The following is an 18,111-nucleotide window of genomic DNA, read 5'->3' on the forward strand; positions in this document are numbered from 1 at the left end:
CGTTGTTAGGCTCAGCAGCCCTCGCTGCCCACACGGGCTGTGGGGCGGGAGCGGGGCAGGCCGCGCTCCGCTCCCGCACTCATAGCGCCCGGTGCCCTCCAGCGCCGGCGAAGCCTAACAGAGCTCAGAATGCGTTTGGACAATGCTCTCAGGCACATGGCGTAATTCTTGGGGATAACGTGTGCAGGGCCGGCAGTTGGATTCGACCATCCCCGTGGGTTCCTCCCAGCTCAGCATAATCTGTGGTTCTGTGCCGAGGCGCTGCCGCCTGCGCGGGAGGGGCGCTCCGAGCCAGCCCTGCGGCCGGGGACACAGTGTCCCACCGCCGTGTGCCTGCCCGCCGTGTGCGGCGGGGCCGAGCCTGTTCTGCGGCCGGGGCAGTTTCCCACCGCCGTCTGCCTGCCCGCCGTGTGCGACACCGCGTCCCACCCGGGAGAGCCACGAGCCCGCCCCACCCGGCCGGCTCGGCCCGGCCCAGCCTGGCCCGGTGACGCGGCGCGGGAGCACCGCCCAGCCAGGGGCGGGCGGAGGTGCGCGCAGAGCGCGGGTCGGCGCGGAGCTGCTGCCGCGTCCCCGGCCGGCGCCGCCGTGCCTGGGCAGGGACAGGGGCAGGGACAGGGACAGGGACAAGGAACGGTCGAACGCTGCCTCCGCCGCGCTGCACAGCCACAGCCACAGCCACAGTCACGGCCACAGCCACAGCCACAGCCACAGCCGCCGCCGCCGCCGGGTGAGTGGGGCGGCGCCGCCCGGGGAGGGTGGGGGTTGGCGGCTGCCACACCGTGTCCCGCGCCCGAGCGGGGCTGCTCCGGCCCTGCCCCGCCGAGTGCGGCCCCGCCGCTGCGCCTGCCCCGCGCCGCCAGCGCGGCCCGGCCCGGCCCCTTCGCGCCCGCGGAGCGCTGTGGCTCCGGCAGCGGCTGCGGCCGTGCTGCGGGCCTGTGTGCTGCGGGACAGCTTCCCCGAGAAGGCTACTTGTGCTGTAACAAAACCCCAAACTCAACTCGCCTCATTGCAGAAGGAGGGCAAACAGCCACAGAGTCTGTGGATTTTATCTGTATGTCTCTATTGAATTTGATTCTGCGTGGGCAAATGTTTCCCTAAAAATTCATTTTCGCAGGATTATATTTTTTAAGAAAAGAATTACAGGTAAAACTTATTCGGATTTTTTTTTTTTAATTTGTGGCCGAAGTCTGTTTAGAACCCTACTGCGGCCTTGTCACCTCTGCAGTCAGTGACAGGTGAGAAAATATCACTTTCCTTTGGCTATTTGTAAACTGCTTTATGCTGAGAGACGTTCAGTATATTCCTTTTGGGTGTTGGGCAGAAGGAAACATAATTGGGAAGATGGTGATAGCTATTTACAGTTTCGAGTATGTTTTTGTACTCGCTATTTGTTGCCTAATGGTCAGTATTTCTGACATCTTAGCCCAGTACAGCTTTCCAATTTATTATCTACTCCTTCATTTGTTCTGTTCTTAGTCAAATTTAATGTATATGTTGTTTAGATGAGAGAGAACTATTTCTTAAGTTTGTATTTTAAGGAAAGTCAAAATTGACAGAAGATTTTAGAGATATTCTGTGTAAAGGTAGCTTGGAAGGGTTTCGTTAACTTTGTTTATTCTTCCCCACCTTCTTAGTCTTCCTGATAAGTGATATGGGAGTAATATTGTAGTGATGTTTCTTAGGCATGCCCATTTATCCTCCTTTTTTAGGGTTGGTGGCAGTAGTTTGAGGATTCAGTAGGAATGCAGTAGCCATCACTGTCTTCTGCTTGATCAGAGTGTGTCCCAAGTGAGCTTTACAGAGTTTTTAATTTTTGTAAGTGCCAACAACAGCAACATGGGGAAGTAGTATTTGCTGCTTGGAGGGGAAGTTGTAATGAGTAAGAAGTTCACAGAATGCAGTAAATGGTTCAACATCCTTGTTAATCAAATCAGACTGTCTGGAACTGCACAATGAAAAACAAAAGGAGGCTGCTACTGCTTTTCATTTGTAGCTGTTCAGAGTGATGATTAGGCTAAAAAAATGTTGAAATATCTGTAGAATGACCATTTCCAGACTATGTGGAGGTAATGTTATGCATGACCACAGACTACTACTGAAGAGAATGTCACTGCCATCTTGTACTAGCACTGGATCTTTTTGCTGAAGTTATAAGAAAAGCAGTTGTTGAATGGAGTTGTTGCTTTCCTATTGGCCTCTTACCTCAGCTCTGGAACATTTTTACAGTATGACCTTATGTTAAAAAAAATCTAAATGATGAAGTTTGCAGTTAGAAGAAACAACTTAGTATCTCATCTGAAAGAACTTCTAAAGGTAAATAAACAAAATTCAGATAGTAGTGTAGTATTAAGCAGAGACATTAATTAAATGGTGTTCATTATTAATAAAAGAGAACTACCATCAAAAGTTACAAAACTTTAATTAAAAAGCAATTGACATAGTTGAGAATGCAATAATAAATATTTGTTTTAATGATGTTCTAAAAACCTCAACTGATTTGGAAGAGAGCAACCAAAATCCTGTGTCTTTTTTATAAAAATAACTGGAGCTGGAAGTAGAAGGTTGAACTAGATGACCTCATGAGGTGACTTTCAACCCAAATTATCTTATCCTAGTGCTCCTGTGCTATTACAGGCTAGCATTTTTGTTTTAACACTCTCCCTACTTCCTACCTTGGATTGCAAGCAAATATTATCCCTGTTATTAGGCAGGACACAGTTACATTTTTTCATTTAACTTAATAGAGCTGCTGTTTCAAAACCTCTGACCCCAGCTCTGCACTGATTTTGGTGGGTTCCTTATGTATTCTTATGTCCACCCACAGGGTTCTCAGCATGAGCCCAGTAAGATGACTAATGTGAGTAATACTAATAGTATCTGAGTCAACATTTGAGCTCATGCTTACGTTTGTCTTTCTGTAACTTGTTTCAGATGTGATTTCTTTATCAGAAGGTAAATGAGGAGCTTTCTTGAATTTCTGGACATGAGATTTTGCAGATTATTGCATGAGGTAGATCTGTCTTTATGGAGACCTCTGTGCACAGATGTGTATATATAATGAATCTTCTTTATAGTAGTTCTGCTTGAGGAACTGTAATCAGTTTTGTTTGCCACATGTCAGTAGGTGTTTTGCTGAATGTCATGTTCATCTAGAGAGTACACTGTATCTGTCACTCGAGTGGATTACATGCTTCTCAGAACAATAAAGTGCTACAAGTGTAAGGTGTGCTGTCATTATCAGTTGCAGCCTTTGAGGTGCTGTAGGAAAAAGAGTGATGCCTCACTCAACTGTTAAGCTCTGTGGGTTATGCAGTACTGCAGAGAGATCTGGTTTACATGGGCAATGATAATCCCCATGTGTTAGGTAGAATGACTTGGCTGGAAGGCAATTGTCTATCTAATTTTGGTTATGCAGCCGTTGTATCACACAGTCAACCATGAGTCTTTAAATCTGATTTGTAGGAAAAAAGGTCCAATCTAATGCAGGCAATTATTTAAAATCAATAGAGGCCTTGTCCTTTCATGGATGGTCTCTGCATAGGTATTTGACAATAACTTCATAGTAGTATTGCAGAGTTCCTTTTGTTGTTAGTGAATTGCTTTTGAATAATGGTAGCACATTTCCTTTTAATAGGAAGAGGGGCATTAGCTCTTAATGTTTTGGTTTTCTGTCGGTTTGGCTTTCTTCTAGTTTTGTGTGGTGCTCTTTTGTGTGTGGAGGGAGGGGCAGGTGTGTGTGTATGTGTGGGTTTTCTCTTTTCATAGAATCTGTAGTATTTGTTCATAGCTCATATAAATCTGTGAACTGATTCTAGTTTTCTGTGTTTTTTGATGTCACAAAAGACAGTATTCCAGGTGAATTGAGAATGTTTTCAATCCCTTTCCTTTTTTCATTGGAACACTTTGTTTCTTGTCTTGCATGTATTTCTATTAAGCAGAAATTCTGTCGAGCTGCACATCCTGTGTGTGGTTGTTTTGTTTATCTGCTTACATTTGGCTTAAAATTCAATGCCATGTGGGAATAACTGCAAGTTATTCTTTCAGGAATTTATTATTTTGAATTTATTGGCATCAAATGTTAGCTGTCTTCTGTTTTGTATTTTTTGTTGTTGTTGTTGTTGTTTGGCTAGCTCTCAATTTTGATCCTGCACAAGTCTCATGTAAGCTGGTTATTGCTAAAGTTGTTTTTAGGCTAGGACTTTGAACAGTGTTTATATGCTTGCATAAGTGTATAGACTGTGGTATTTCTTGCTCTGTGAGCATCCCCATGTAGAGCCTTTCCTGGTATTTACTCCTGTTCCTGGTTTGTGTGTTGTTTGTCATGAAAAGTTTTGTATTGACTGTCCAGTGGAGATATCTTAGATGGTATTCCATTTATCATTGTGCATATGTGCTTGAGCAATTGCAGTAGATTTCAGGCCTTAAGAAAATATTTTAGAAGTGTTTTAAATAAGTGAATTTATTATACATGTTCTAAGTGTTGTGATTCAAGTTATTTGCATGTGTAATTAAAAATTTAAAGGTGCTTCTTTATGTGAGTTAATTGGTCTCAAGTATTTATTTTTTGTAGCATTTAATGAGCATAATTATCAAATCAATTTAAATCAGTTCATGAGGCTTTATTTTTTGCACATTCTCAAGTCATCCTGTTTACCAGAAGCAATTTATGGGAACAAGAACTTTAAGATTTTTGGGGATGAAGGGTGAATGTTTTAGAATAGCATTAAGATTTCCTGGTCTAACAGTGACACTTTGCATAAATAACAGATCTTTAAGGACATGTCTGTTGTGCCTTAAATGGCTATCTTCTGTCTTTGCTATCCATTAGTCTTACTTGATTACTAGGATTTCATAATTATGACCAAAATGTTCATCAGTCTTCAATGTGTCATGGCACAGACTACAGCCTGAGTTTCTAGCACTGTGACATATTTTTAAAGTAAGAAGAACTTTGCCTTCCAAATATCCAGTCTGGATACATAAATATACAGTAAATTTGGAACCTGTATTTATGAAAAAATTTTAGAGACCTCAGTTATTCAAATGCATTTAGATTGGGAGCCCTTTTAACTTCAGCATGAAATGATGGGATTTGCTTGCATGGATTCAGTTATGGAGATAGGGCTGTGGGTGGTGTCTGAGTTATACTGTATGTATTTGGCAGAAATTGACTGTGAGACTAAAGCAAAGGTATTTGAGGACGATGACTGTTGGAAAACAAACATTAATTCCTAATAAAAGAGAAATTTTTTGTGACTTAAAAAGGTACTTTGGAAATCTGTTGAGAGTCAAATGATACAGAAGGCTCTGTGATTATAAAGACTAAAGCCTCTTAAAAATACAGCTTTCAAGTGAAAGTTCACATTGGGAGGAACGTGTTCAGAAAGAAGTACCAAGTCTGTTATGTGTGATATAGTTAGGATACTGCATACTATAAGCCAGCAAAAATTTTCCGTTTTGCTGAATTTTCCAGTTGTGGTGAGTTCTGACATTCTTTAATGTTTGCTGCTGATTCTGCAAAATACAGCAATGCTGTATTATGTTTGTTCCTAAGTTAGCTTTAATACAGTTGCAAGGGACAACAATCCCCAGATAGCTCTGTACTTCTTTCTGAAGCAGAGGAGCAATGGAGAGGCAAAATAAAGCCAGTTACGTGTTGTCTCTGATCTATATGAAGAAGTACTCCTGTGGGCCTAGAAATCAAAAGCTGGGGCCAAATTGCAACTGGTTATGTGAGGGGGTATGCCCTCAGGGATAAGCAGAATTGAAAACATTCTTATTCCAGTCCTATAGTCTACAAAGGGTAAAGAAGGGAAAATGTAGTATTCGGAAAATGGAGGGAGTAAAGGAGTGAAAGTGAAACCTTTAAAACCACTTCCTTATAGCTGAAGGAATCAAAACTGGAGCCAAAGCTAAACCATTCTCATTTTATAGGTTGTATGAAGACTGCCAGGAGGATTGGTGAACTTGAAAGCTTGCATGCTTTTCAATTTTATCATCAAAGTACTAAAGACATTTCCCCTCCCTGTGAAATGCACCTCACAGAGAAAAGTGCTTCTTGTACAATTAATTTTGGAAATCATGACTGGCTCAGACCTTATTCCCTACACTATATTGCTAAAATTTGCAGCACTGGCACTGTAGGTTCTCTCCTTGGATTCATTTTTTGACCTCTCAGGAGTTTTATTTTAATACAGAATGTGTTATAATAATATGTACATAGAAAGGTGTTCAGTTTTTATTGTATTATAAAATCAGCTGTAATCTGATTCTACAAGGTTGTTCTCTTAAGAATTTCGGATTAGTCGTATGAGATTTGAATGCCCACTTCAGCATATTTAGATCAGTATTAATATCCAGTTTTTAAGTAACAAGTTTTTGTATTATATTGACAAAGTGGCTGCTGTACATAATTTTAAGATTTCTGCATTGAGTGAAACAGCAACACTTTTGGGTTTTTTATATATTTTGATACCTTGAGGTTTTGTTCTTTGAAGCAGTTAAAAGCATTCTCTATCTACTTAGCAATCGATGGCCAAGAGACAGTAGAATTCCTTATGCTGGGGAATATGGGTGGCAATTCAAGCAGACAAAGAATTTTGGCTTTTTTGTCAGAAATTAAAAACCATGAAGTCACAGACATCTAAGAGTAAGGTAGAGTGTGTAGTTTCATGATAGTTTAACTGTTCTTTTAAACTGTCTCTGGTTCTCAACACTTTTGTTTCCTCAGTCTCTCACAAACACTGTAATTGCTGCTCTGTCAGTTGTGTAGCTTTTTGTAGGGCTGTGGTGTAAACTGTATCACAAGTGACCTAAGTTAAAATTATTTTTTTTTCTCTTTTGGAATAAGTGGCATGAGGGGAGAGAAATAGACAGGATAACTTCTTGAGCTGGCTTGCAATATTGGACCAAATATTGTGTAACCACATCCTGGATAACCCCAAAGATGGACTCGGCTACAAAGGAAATTTTGGGTTCCCAGTGGAATCTGAGGGCACTGGATTGCACAAGACCCAGATCCTCAGTTTTGGGCAGAAAAGCATGTGTCAGTCCAACGGCTGGCTCCCAAAAGGTTGAGACTTTGGAACTACTCGACAACTGTGTAAATAGGTGCATGGTTATCTTTTAATTGCTCTATACCTGGGTCTTCATAAACCTTTGTAACTATGCTGTCAGGGGACTTGTGAAAAAGCACTTCTGGTTGCCTTTCTTTTAACCTGGCTTCTTTGGTTTGAAGTGATTTCAAGTTAGCTGGTTAACACTAGGGCATTCTATTGCTATGGGTCTTTTGGTCCCTAAAACTGAAGCCTAGCCCAGTAAAATCATGTTCTGGACATCGAAAGGATGATAGACTTGCATTGAATTCCAATGAGTGTTTCAGAAACGTGCTTGCAGAAGCTGGGGAGAAGCATAAGACTTAAGTATGTGATAATGAGAATGCAAAACTGTTAGGCCCTGTGCAAGATGGGTGTAAAAATGAGCTGGAATCCTCACTTTTCATTGTTTTACATTGACAGATCTCAAAGCAGTGTGATTAAATAGACTTGGGTCAAAGTGGAGAATAAATAAACCAGGGGGGGTTATTTGGTTGAGGTTGATGAGATTGCACCAGCATCAGTCAGAACCATATTAATTTGCAGCTATGTCTGCAATAGAGTTGCATGTGTGATTTTAACACATCAGGTGTACCTGAACAAGATCATATTTCAGCAACAGGAAGCACAGTAGTGTAAACTACACAGGACACTGAAAGGTTTACATTGCTGTTGCTCCCCAAGCTGGTTCAGGTGTACTAGCAGTGTTTAGAAGGATATCTTTGGACTGCAGCAGGCTTAAGCTGTGCCATAAGTTTCTTGGGCTTCTGTTTTTCCAGGTCTGTTTTCTAAGAGCTCTGTCACTTGCTCAAACTGATAGCTTATCAATATTTTTGCCTGTGAACTCACAAACTGAGTTTTAAACTCACTTTGGAATATTAAAATGTTTTTAAATGTTTGTTTTGTAAAAGAGATTGTAACTTGTCAATTTTATGGTGGTTTGATGAGTTTTGAGAGATTGATTTTTTGCAATCTTGAACTTGAGGTAAAAGTTTTCGAGTAAGTTGATAATGCACCATATCTCTTTTTGTAGTTATTATGCTGTGATGTGGTTGCATGGTTGTTATGACTCTGCAAGGTGATGAAAGAATATTTCTTTCAGTCAGACCTTTCCAGAAGGATCTTTGAAGTTTGTCATTACTTGATATTACTGCAAGTTAATTGCATGCCATAATGTGCTGGAAGGTATTGTCTGTCTAGTTTCTCATCCATACAGTGGCCTTGTGGACTGTTCTTCTAACTTGTGTGAAAAGTCTTAGAACAGCTTTGTATTTAGATTATTTGAAGTCATTTATGGAAATATGGAAAGCTTTACTTGTAAACAGCATGTAGGGCACTTGGTGCTTTGTGGTAATGTGTCAAACCACTTTTCTCCATCTCCTGCATATGTAGTATGTCTGTGTTAAGAAACTCAGTATCATTTTGGTGTCACGATGTAGCTGTAGTGTTTTTCACCAAAACCCAAGGGGAAGTGACCTTGAGTGCTCTTTATCATACAGTTAAAGTAGGTTAAATAGGTGTGAAGCCAAGAGAAGTGATGATGCCTTTTCATGCTGCGGGGACACACCGGATGAAAACTAGAGTATGTCATCCCTGATCTTCAGTGGACAGGCAGATGAAAGAGATGGAGAGGATTTCTTTAAATTACTGTTTGTTGTAAAGTAAAACATTTGGATGTTATTATTGCAATTCTGCTAAAACCTATATTTAGTCAAATAGTGTAACTTTTGGTTAAACAGAGATACTGTATTTATAGAATAACAGGGGAATTTTGTGAGGAGGGGACCTCAATAGGTTTCTGCTTTCAAAGTTCTGCTTAAAGCAGGGTCAAATAATGAGATTGTAACAGGTATGAAAGTTGTATCCAGTCAGGTCTTAAAAACCTTCAAGGATGGAGGCAACACATAACTGCTGGACTTCCTCTGGATGTCAAACTTTTTCCTTATATCATCTCTGAACATCCTGTGTTTCAGCTTGTGCCTGTTGTCTCTTGTGCTGTAAAGGGCTTGACTTGGTCTTCTGAATAACCTCCTTGTTGATCCTTTGGTTCCCCAGGTCTTCTCCAGGTGGAATAGGCCCTGCTCCTCAGTCTGTCTTCACAGGGTCTGTACTACAGTCCTGGCTATGTCAGTGTTCTCTGCTGTGAACCTGTTTGTTTTTCTGTGTTGGGGCAATGGGATAGTGCCTGGACACAGAATTTTAAATTCAAGTCAGATCTGAATATTGCCAGATTTCTAAATAAAAGCCAGAACAGTAGGTGGTCAGAGACTTTTCAACAACCAGACAGGGAGCGTTTTCTTCCCCCAGTTTATGTGTAAAAATAACCATAAGATGATGAGCTATGTTTGGTTTAAATCCTTGAAGGACATTGTGACCAGAAACAGGCCGTTCAGTTCATGTCATTCCCTTGCTTCCCCTCCTTAATTAACTGTGCAGTTTGAAAAACAGAATGTTTTGATAAATATGTTTGGTCATGTAACATTTTTTAATAAGAATTGTATTTAATAATGTCAGCCATAGCAGTTTTTTAAAGTTTTATATGTGTTTGTTACATTTCAATTTTTGAAATGCAGTATGACAGAAATAAGTTAAAAATTAATGTATTGAAAACTGTAGTCAATGTACTTTTTAGCGTAATGTAATTTATTAAAACTCAAAGTCTAGATGGAACTCATTAAGTTCTGTCTCTTCTTACATAAAAATGCATCATAATATGCCTTGTTTAATTAAAAACAAGTGCAAAGAACTATTTGACTGCTTCATTGATTAAACATGTGAAACAACAGATTAAAAAGCAAACATGCAACATGAGTGGTTGATTTTAAAAGTTTGCTTCAATTTCAATCATAGCTCGAAGCTATTTTAAATTAATTTGAATAAATTGAATTGTCTTGCCATTAGATTGCTGAATACTTAATTATGCATTTTATGCACGTAATGCACATATTTCTATTTGCTGGGGGTTGATTTTTTTCTTTTCTTTTCTTGATTGACTTTCATTCTCTGAGATTCATGGACAGTTAAACCAACTGGAACTTTTGTAGTGTTATGGCCTTTTGTTTTTGTCAAGATATTAAACTTCAACCAGTTGAGACCAATGCATTATCTCCTGCTGGAATGAATGTCTTATAGAGCTGGTTGCAAGGGTATGCCAGTGTGATTTGGTTCTTTCATCAAGCTGTATTCTTGAGTGAGTTCACAAGTTGACTTTGTTTAGTATTTACCTTTCTTAACAGTTGGTCTGTAATGTCATTCCTTACTAATAAAGTTAATTGTTGACTGTTAGTTTCTTTCCTTGAGAAATATAAATGTATCATGAATCAGTATCCCATTTTTTGGCATCATTGAATGATGTCTAAATTTGTTTAGTAAGAGCTTGTACTAGTGATATTATTTATGCCCCAAATATTTCTATTTCTTACTAAGATTTGCCCTTGTGTTTGAGGAGCTGATTATATATGTAATGTTAGAACATTTCCCTTCTGTTTCCACTTCATTTTGCTTTACACTGCTTTTTAAATTTCATATTGCTGTCTCTTCTCAAATTAAGATGACCTAAATTATAAGGCTGATTTCTTGATTATTTAAGATTAGTTCAAAAGGGGAAATAAAACATTTTAAGAAATCCCAGATTCTTAAGGAAAAGGATATCTAATTGCTTTCCCTATTATTTCGCTATTAGAGAGAAGTGGAGGTGGTAAACACGCATGGATCACTACAATGGAGAATTTCTCATCTAATAGTTAATTTGTTATAATACATGAGAGTGGTTCTAGAATACTTATCTATTGTTTGGTGCAATATCTTTCTCATCTAGACATAATTTCCAGTTACACACTGAGCCATGAGAGGAAGAAACTAAGCAAATAAAACTGATGGACATCCCCTTGCTGTCAGGGAAATAAGATGGGAAATTATCCTCACCAGTGACATATAAACAACAAGAAAGAGAGACTAAAGGGATTGAAAACAATATTAAAGCCTCCCTGGCAAAAATAGACAAGACACAGCAACAAAGTTAAGTGATCATCTAGACTCATTCGCTAAGCTTACACAACAGGTGGTAGGAAAAAACCCTGTAAAGATGGACTTTCTATTGTGAATGATACTGTACCACACACAAGGTAACTATTTTGAGTCTCCAGGAAAAAAAGAAGACAGTCAAAGATACTGTGGGGAGAGCATAATATGTCCTTACTGTTCCTGAATGTTTATGTTTCTAGTGTTGCAAGAAAAGTAATTGTCTTCTTTTACCACAACTGTAAAAATACTTCTGCTTTCCTTTCTTGCAGTAGTGAAACATGAGGTGAGTTTACAGGCAGAAGCAGGAACTCAACAGAATTCTGGAAATAAAATGGCTTAAAGTAAGGAAAGAGCAGGAATGTAAATGGCTTTGTCTCTTCATCCCTCCAGGTGCCTTTATATTCATTACCTTCTTACCATCTCTTTACTCTTCTTTTTTCAGAACTTTTCTATCATGTTCAGCCACATTTCTCCTGTGGTGGTGGCTTTGTTGCTGTCTTGCATTCCTTCCTTTGGTCCAATTAATAAAGAGCCAGTTGCTGTTCTTTTCTCAGAGTCAAGTGGGTTTTAAGATTGCTTTTTGATCCTGTGGTAGTCAAGGTCTGACCTACTTGGAATCAAACTTCAGGGCCCAAATCCAGCCAAGTACTGTGTCTTCCATTTTACATTGCTGAAACAACCTTTTGTCTTTCTGGATCTGTTGTTCTCACATTTGCTAGAGCAAACTCCTCATTCAAGTTGTGACTCCTCAGTCAGGTTGTGACTCCCTCTGGATGGGGAAATGGGAAGAAAATAAAATTACCAAAATCCACATTATGTAAAAGAAATATTAAGATCAGAAAGTATATACCAAATATAGAAGTATTTTTAAGCTGGGCTAAGCTATATTAAAATTATCTGGGAGGTTAGAAAATTGATTGTCAGTTGGACTGAAATGGTTTTGAAGAGGAAATTAGTTTTGATTTGTTAGTGGAAGAAAAGATTGCTTCTGAAAAACAGATTTTGCAAAGACTCAGTTCTTTTAGCCTTGGTGGGCAAGGGTATGTGATTGTGATTAAAATTTCTTTTGAAGTGTAAGAAATGAGTAGTATCGGTATTTGTCTGGAAGGAAAAGAGAGACTGGCAGGTCCCTTAGCAGTAGGCTGGATGAGAACTGATGTTTACTCTGAATAGAAGAATTATGGAAGAAAGTGCAAATGTATTATGAAGGAGGGAAAGGAAATGCAGGTGACAGATAAGTAAAAAGGTGTGAGAAGGTGCAAGAAACCCTGAAATGAGCTCAGTCGCTTAGAGCATGATACTAATACAACACTAAGGTTGAGGGTTCAATCCCCATATGGACCATTCACCTAAAAGCTGGACTTGGTGATCCCTATGGGTCCCTTCCAACTCAGAGTTATTCTGTGAGTCTTGAGTTTGTAAGTGCCCTCACTTCTTTCACTGTCAAGTGTCATGAAAGTGAACTGAGTATTCTGTGTAAGTGTGGGTGGATGAGTGGTTCTGTACTGGAAATGCAGACAGGTGTAAGGCCTTGTATGTGCCTTTTCAACCTTCACTGTTACTGTACATGTTTAATTATTCCAGCAGTTGGAACTGTTGGAAAGTACTGTGTAATTTCAAATTTCAGTGAGGCTGATGTGTTGAGAGTGGAGAGGTCCTTTCTTGTGGTAAGGCTTTGGAAATGTCCTTTTGTAACCTCAGAATAGACAACTGATCTAGAAAAAGTGATGCTTGTAGGCATTTGGGACAGCTCTTTAGGCTGTGTGCAAATCTTTCGATTCACATGATTGAGGGGCCAGACACTCTGGTTGTATATGGGCATCAAAGGTTTCATACTTTAAACTGAAATTGTCTCTAAAATAAAACAGAATTTGTTTCCCCAGTAAATGCTCTATCTAACACATATACATGCACACATTCCTTACTAATTTTTCACCAATGCCTTTTTAGTTTCCTAATGGAGGAAAGAGCAGAAATGTGTATTTCGGATTGTAAACCTTTCATTATTTAGGCTGCGTGATGGAACAAAGTATCAGCCTTTTTGTTTTATGACCTCTCTGGTCACACAGATCATGTCTTGGATTAGTTTTGCAATTACAATTTCTGATCTCTCCATTTGCATTTGTTCATATGTGGGGTTTTTTAAATTTTATCTGTGTAATGGCGTAATGAAAATAATGGAATCACATTGCTAATTCACTGGGTAGTGAATTGCTACATGGTGCTCTAACTTTGTTACTGAAACAATTATATTCTGTTAAGTACAGTTATACACACAGTGTTTACTGCAAAATGTTACACAATTCTGTTGTTTTTCTGAGAGGGAATCTCTAGTAGCATATAATAATTGTATACATAAATATATATCAATAATTCTGTATTTTAAATTATGACATGTCTCTGTTTTAAGTAACATTGGACTTAATCTAGGTAATGATTCGAATTTCATATGCTTTCAAAATACAACTAGAACATTTCAAATATATTATTTCTAAAGCTACTGTTTCTGCTAGTTTCAAAACATTTGACAAGTACTCTTGGTGTTCAGCAAGTAGATCCTCAGAATGCCACTGCTGGATGAGTTGACACGAAGTCTCACTTTAGCAAATCTCATTATATGATTACAACCATACTTAAAGTGTTAAATTGTGTGTACAAGTAATGAAAGAAATGGCAGGTCAGCTGTGGATTACACAGCCTGTATGTAGGAGTGTCACTTTGTTAATTTGTCTTTTCATTTTTGCCCTCGTAACCTGAAAATCGTGATTGACTTAAGACCATCATGTTTACTGTCAAGACTACTATAATGATTAGCCTATTTATTTAGAGCAAATGCATAGTATCTAAACTCAGTAACAGTAACCTATCTTTTAGCATCACCAATGGTGTGTTTCTTTCACATAGAAGGTAGACAATACCTTGTGTGATTTTTAGCTCACCAATACTGCTGAAACTAATGAGAGTAATCTAGGCTTTATCACAGGTAAAATCAATATAATTTGCAGCACAGAAACAATAAAAAATTGGCATTTTTTCTTTTTGGCAACACTATCTTTAGTGAAAGCATAAAATTGAGTTTTCTAGAACCTTTTTCTACGTGCTTCCTAATATATTCTAGAGTTTATATAAATTTTAAGTTAGCTTGTTTGCCTGATAGACTTCACTCTTTGAGAGTACCCTGTTTGGAGATAATCCTGTCTTGTAAAGTTCAGTGATCGTGTAAATAGCCTGATCAATAATACGCACTTTCAATGGATTATTTAAAATTACCGAGTTGACAGCCGTTACACAAGAAGGAACTGAAGATTATCAACTCTGAAAGCAATTTGTATGCTCTTGAGTGATAAGGAAATGAAATACTAGGGAGAGATGGCTTTTTAGTCTTATACCAAGGCAAAAAAACCCCCCAAACCTCTCAAAGGGGCAGAATGAATTCCCGTAGACAAATCCAGTGTTAGGAAAGGAAGATAAAAAATGGGAAATGGAGAATACCCAGAATAAACAAAGGTGAAGGAATTTAAGATGGGAAGCTTTTACAAAACACAGGATAGAGCAGGGATATAGAGTAAAGTGGAAAGATGAAAAGTCAGTTTCTTCTCCACTCTTTTCCCCCTCCTTTTTTTCCTTTTGTCTTTTTGAGGACAGGGTAAGGGTTATGGTGTATAAAAGAGAAGGGAAGAACAAAACCAGAGGAAAAACTGGAAGGGGATTTGGCTGCTGCCATAATTACAGCGTTGTTGGACTGAAAGCTCAGCTTGAGAAGTATTTCATGGCTTTTCAGGACAAATAGACAATATATTTGCTTTTGTGTGGTAGAGACATGTAATCACTTGTCCAAAGTTGCTGCATTGGAAAAGCTCATGAAATGAAGGGCCAGTAAAGGGAGTCCTCCGTAGGTGAGCAAAAACAATACAGAATGGACTGATAGAGAGAAATTACAGCTCCACAAAGACAGTTGAACTACCAAAAAGGCTGCTTTGGATTTGTAAAAGGAATCAAATGTAATGACATTTCATCTGTTTTGACCATTGTGGAAAGTGCACTTGTTTCACTGATCATGTTGTCCAGTCAGCCAGGATGTGGGCTCTGGTGTGTGAAGCCTTTGACTGTCTACCTGTAGCTCCTGTATTGCTCAAGTGGCAGAAGTTTCCCATCCAATACACCAGTTAGTCATGAACACGTGAAAGTGGAGTTAAAAGGAGGACAACCATACAAGTGTTTACTGGTTTTGTTTGCTGATAGAGTAGAATTGCTGATAAGGTGAAGAAGACAACATTATCATGAAGAGATTTGGCAAGGCTGGGATGAGAAAGTATGTGGAAGCTTACTGTCACTCTTACCAACACCTCCTGCAAACAAGCCTGATAAAATGAGAGGAATGAGGTCCTTGTGCAGAAAACAGAGACGAGAGAGGGATTAAAAAAAGAGAAAGGGATAAAAGTTTCAGTATTGACCCTTTGTCCCATGTCAGGAGCCTAGGAGACACGTTCCCAAAGACACTAGCAGACACCCCTCCACAAGATGGGGCTTTCAGAGCTGCAGTGCTCCTTTGTTGATAGAGTTGAAGGACAACCAAATTATCTGGAGTTGAGTAACATAGATGAAGAAGGTTAGTAGGCCTGTGTTTGTCATTGTTTTGTTTCTAGTACTGCTGCAGAGACAAAGGGTGGGCATTAAGCTGAGGAAATTCGTTGCACCTACTTACACAGTGTTGTTACAGTAGTTGAAGAAATTAAAAGAAATACTGTTTCAGAGATAGGACATACAGGTGGCTTTCATCAAAGCACAAAGTCTATTATTTGGTTGCATTCACTGTAAAATAAGGTCCCTAAAATATTAAGAATAAAAGAAAATCATAACTGCATATATGATTACCACCCTGAAACAAACAAATTTCAAGGACTTTTAAAGAGGATCTGCAGCTGGATCATATTTTTTTTGTTCCTATTTAAAAATAACCAACCACCTATATGCAAAAGATTGAGTGTTATCGCTAGAAACTTGGCTTCTGATATATGCCTAAAGGACCCACCCTTTTGGGGTTCATATGGAAATATGCACTAGATAAATATGCAAAAAGCAAGTCAAGAATCAAACACATTAGACTCCCTAATCTGACTGAGCTGCAGCTTGTTTAATTTGATTTCCAATTTTTTTTCTTCTGTCAGGGTTCAAGTACTGTTTCATTGCTTGAGCTCTCAGCCAAAGCTTTATGAAATCAACAAAATTAATTTTAATTAATTTGAATTAAACCATTTTTATTTTGAGCTATGTAGACATGATAAATATTTGAGTAATATGTGACTCAGCCTGTAGGTTTTATGTAGCAGGAGATTATTTCTTTATTAGGTTAATTTCTGAGTTATTGCTGAGATAGTTAAGGTGACTCTACATAAAAGATAAGATACAGCATTTTGGAAGAAACCACCAGTACATTTAGCACCCACTGGATTTATTACTTTGGCAACTTGTCTGTGACAGCAAAAAGCACATTGTAGTCCTTGCTTCTATTCATTAGCAGACTGGGTTGCAGAGACTGAGAAATACTTTATTATAGTGACAAAGGGAGTAAACCCTTTAATCTCTAAACATTTTCTGATTAGGAACATCTCTTCCTCGCTAAAATGGTGATTCTCTGAAATAATTTAACTTTTTTTGTCAAATTGACAGTACTTACTTGCTGGCTGATGTAATTATTACCCCACAGTGTGTCCTGGTGAAAAATTCTGTCTTTAGATAGAATCCAAAAAGGTACTATTTCAGGAATCAGTTTGTGTCTGTGTGTATACTTCCCCCCCATTTACAGATTGAGTTTGTTAGTCGTTGGTGTTATTTGGAATAAAATACGAGTTTCTCTCATGTGCTCTAGCAAAGTGTGTTGTGGAGTAATATGACACATCCTTTAAGTATGAGGCAAGGTGTTCTCTGACTTTAAAGCTTAGTCTGCATTACTTGAAAAATTAAAAATCACTTTAGTCCAAAGAAGGTTTAAAACTGAACCAGCCACTTTGCTGCATAGCAAAGTTCCTACATAAGAGTAGAGTTTTGGGTTACTGTTGGTTCTTTCATGTGCAGGTCTTGCAGTTGTTTCGCAGACTTTTTCAAGTCAGAAGCTGCTCCAGCAAGTTTAGTGAATGTGTCTGATATATACAACTTCAGCAGGCACAGCAAGTGTTTATAAATGATAGTTACGTTCTTTGATGTAGTCCAGGATTTTTGAAGTTGTTAAGAATTTTTGTATTTTAATGTCTAGATAGTCTTCAAACTAGAATAGTCTTAAATAAATGCAGAACTGTACTTTTTTTTTATTTCAGTCAGGTTGTATGTAAGGTCTCCACCCATGATGACTAAGTCCTTTACGTATTTGAAGCATATAAGTACAATTGAATGTGCATAATGTTACATGTGGTTATGCATAAAGAAGACGTGATCTGACCCATATATATGGGAGGTACTTGCAAGATATGTTTGCTGCTCAATTAGTGTTTAATTCAGCTGTCACCATAACTGTAGTTATTGTAACTACTACTTTTCAGGCCATACTGCCTTATTTCCTGAGCCTAGCCTGCATTTTCCTTGCTTAGCTATCTTGGCATTTGTACCATTGAATTATATTTCTTTTGAAAGAAAGCTTTGTTTGAAAAGGCAGTCCTTGTGTCTGATTGTGCTATTCCATTCTAGGGCTTTTGAATACTACATCAACTTTGGCATGCTGGAATAAGTTCAGGGAAGGACCGCCAAAGATGAATTGGGGTGGAATTCATGTTGTACTATGGGCTGAGGGAACTGTGTGTCTTCATTTGGAAAAGTTGGAGTAGACATCTGTTTGTTGTCTTCAGATACCTGATGGGTGGCTATAAAGAATATGGAGCTGGACTTTTTTTAAAGGCATGTGATGTTTGGATGAGAGACAACAGACACAAGGGACATGGGAAATTTTTGTGAGATATTAAGGCAAATTTTTTCAGCAGGAGGACAGTGAAACACTGGA

General features: G+C 38.7%; 1 protein-coding gene across 2 annotated transcripts in view; it reads left to right on the forward strand.

The window, feature by feature from the left end:
• Window positions 1-540: 540 nt before the first annotated feature.
• Window positions 541-18,111, forward strand: part of JAK2 (Janus kinase 2) — an 85,947-nt gene continuing 68,376 nt past the window's right edge. The window contains exons 1-2 of one of the 2 annotated variants that reach the window (XM_071579997.1): window positions 541-730; window positions 1,190-1,238. The gene's annotated coding sequence lies outside the window, so the exon portion shown is untranslated. The remainder of the gene's footprint in view (window positions 731-1,189; window positions 1,239-18,111) is intronic. The other variant, XM_071579998.1, reaches the window with a different exon arrangement.

This window comes from Pithys albifrons, chromosome Z (genome assembly GCF_047495875.1).
Source record: "Pithys albifrons albifrons isolate INPA30051 chromosome Z, PitAlb_v1, whole genome shotgun sequence".
Taxonomy (NCBI): Eukaryota; Metazoa; Chordata; class Aves; order Passeriformes; family Thamnophilidae; genus Pithys; species Pithys albifrons.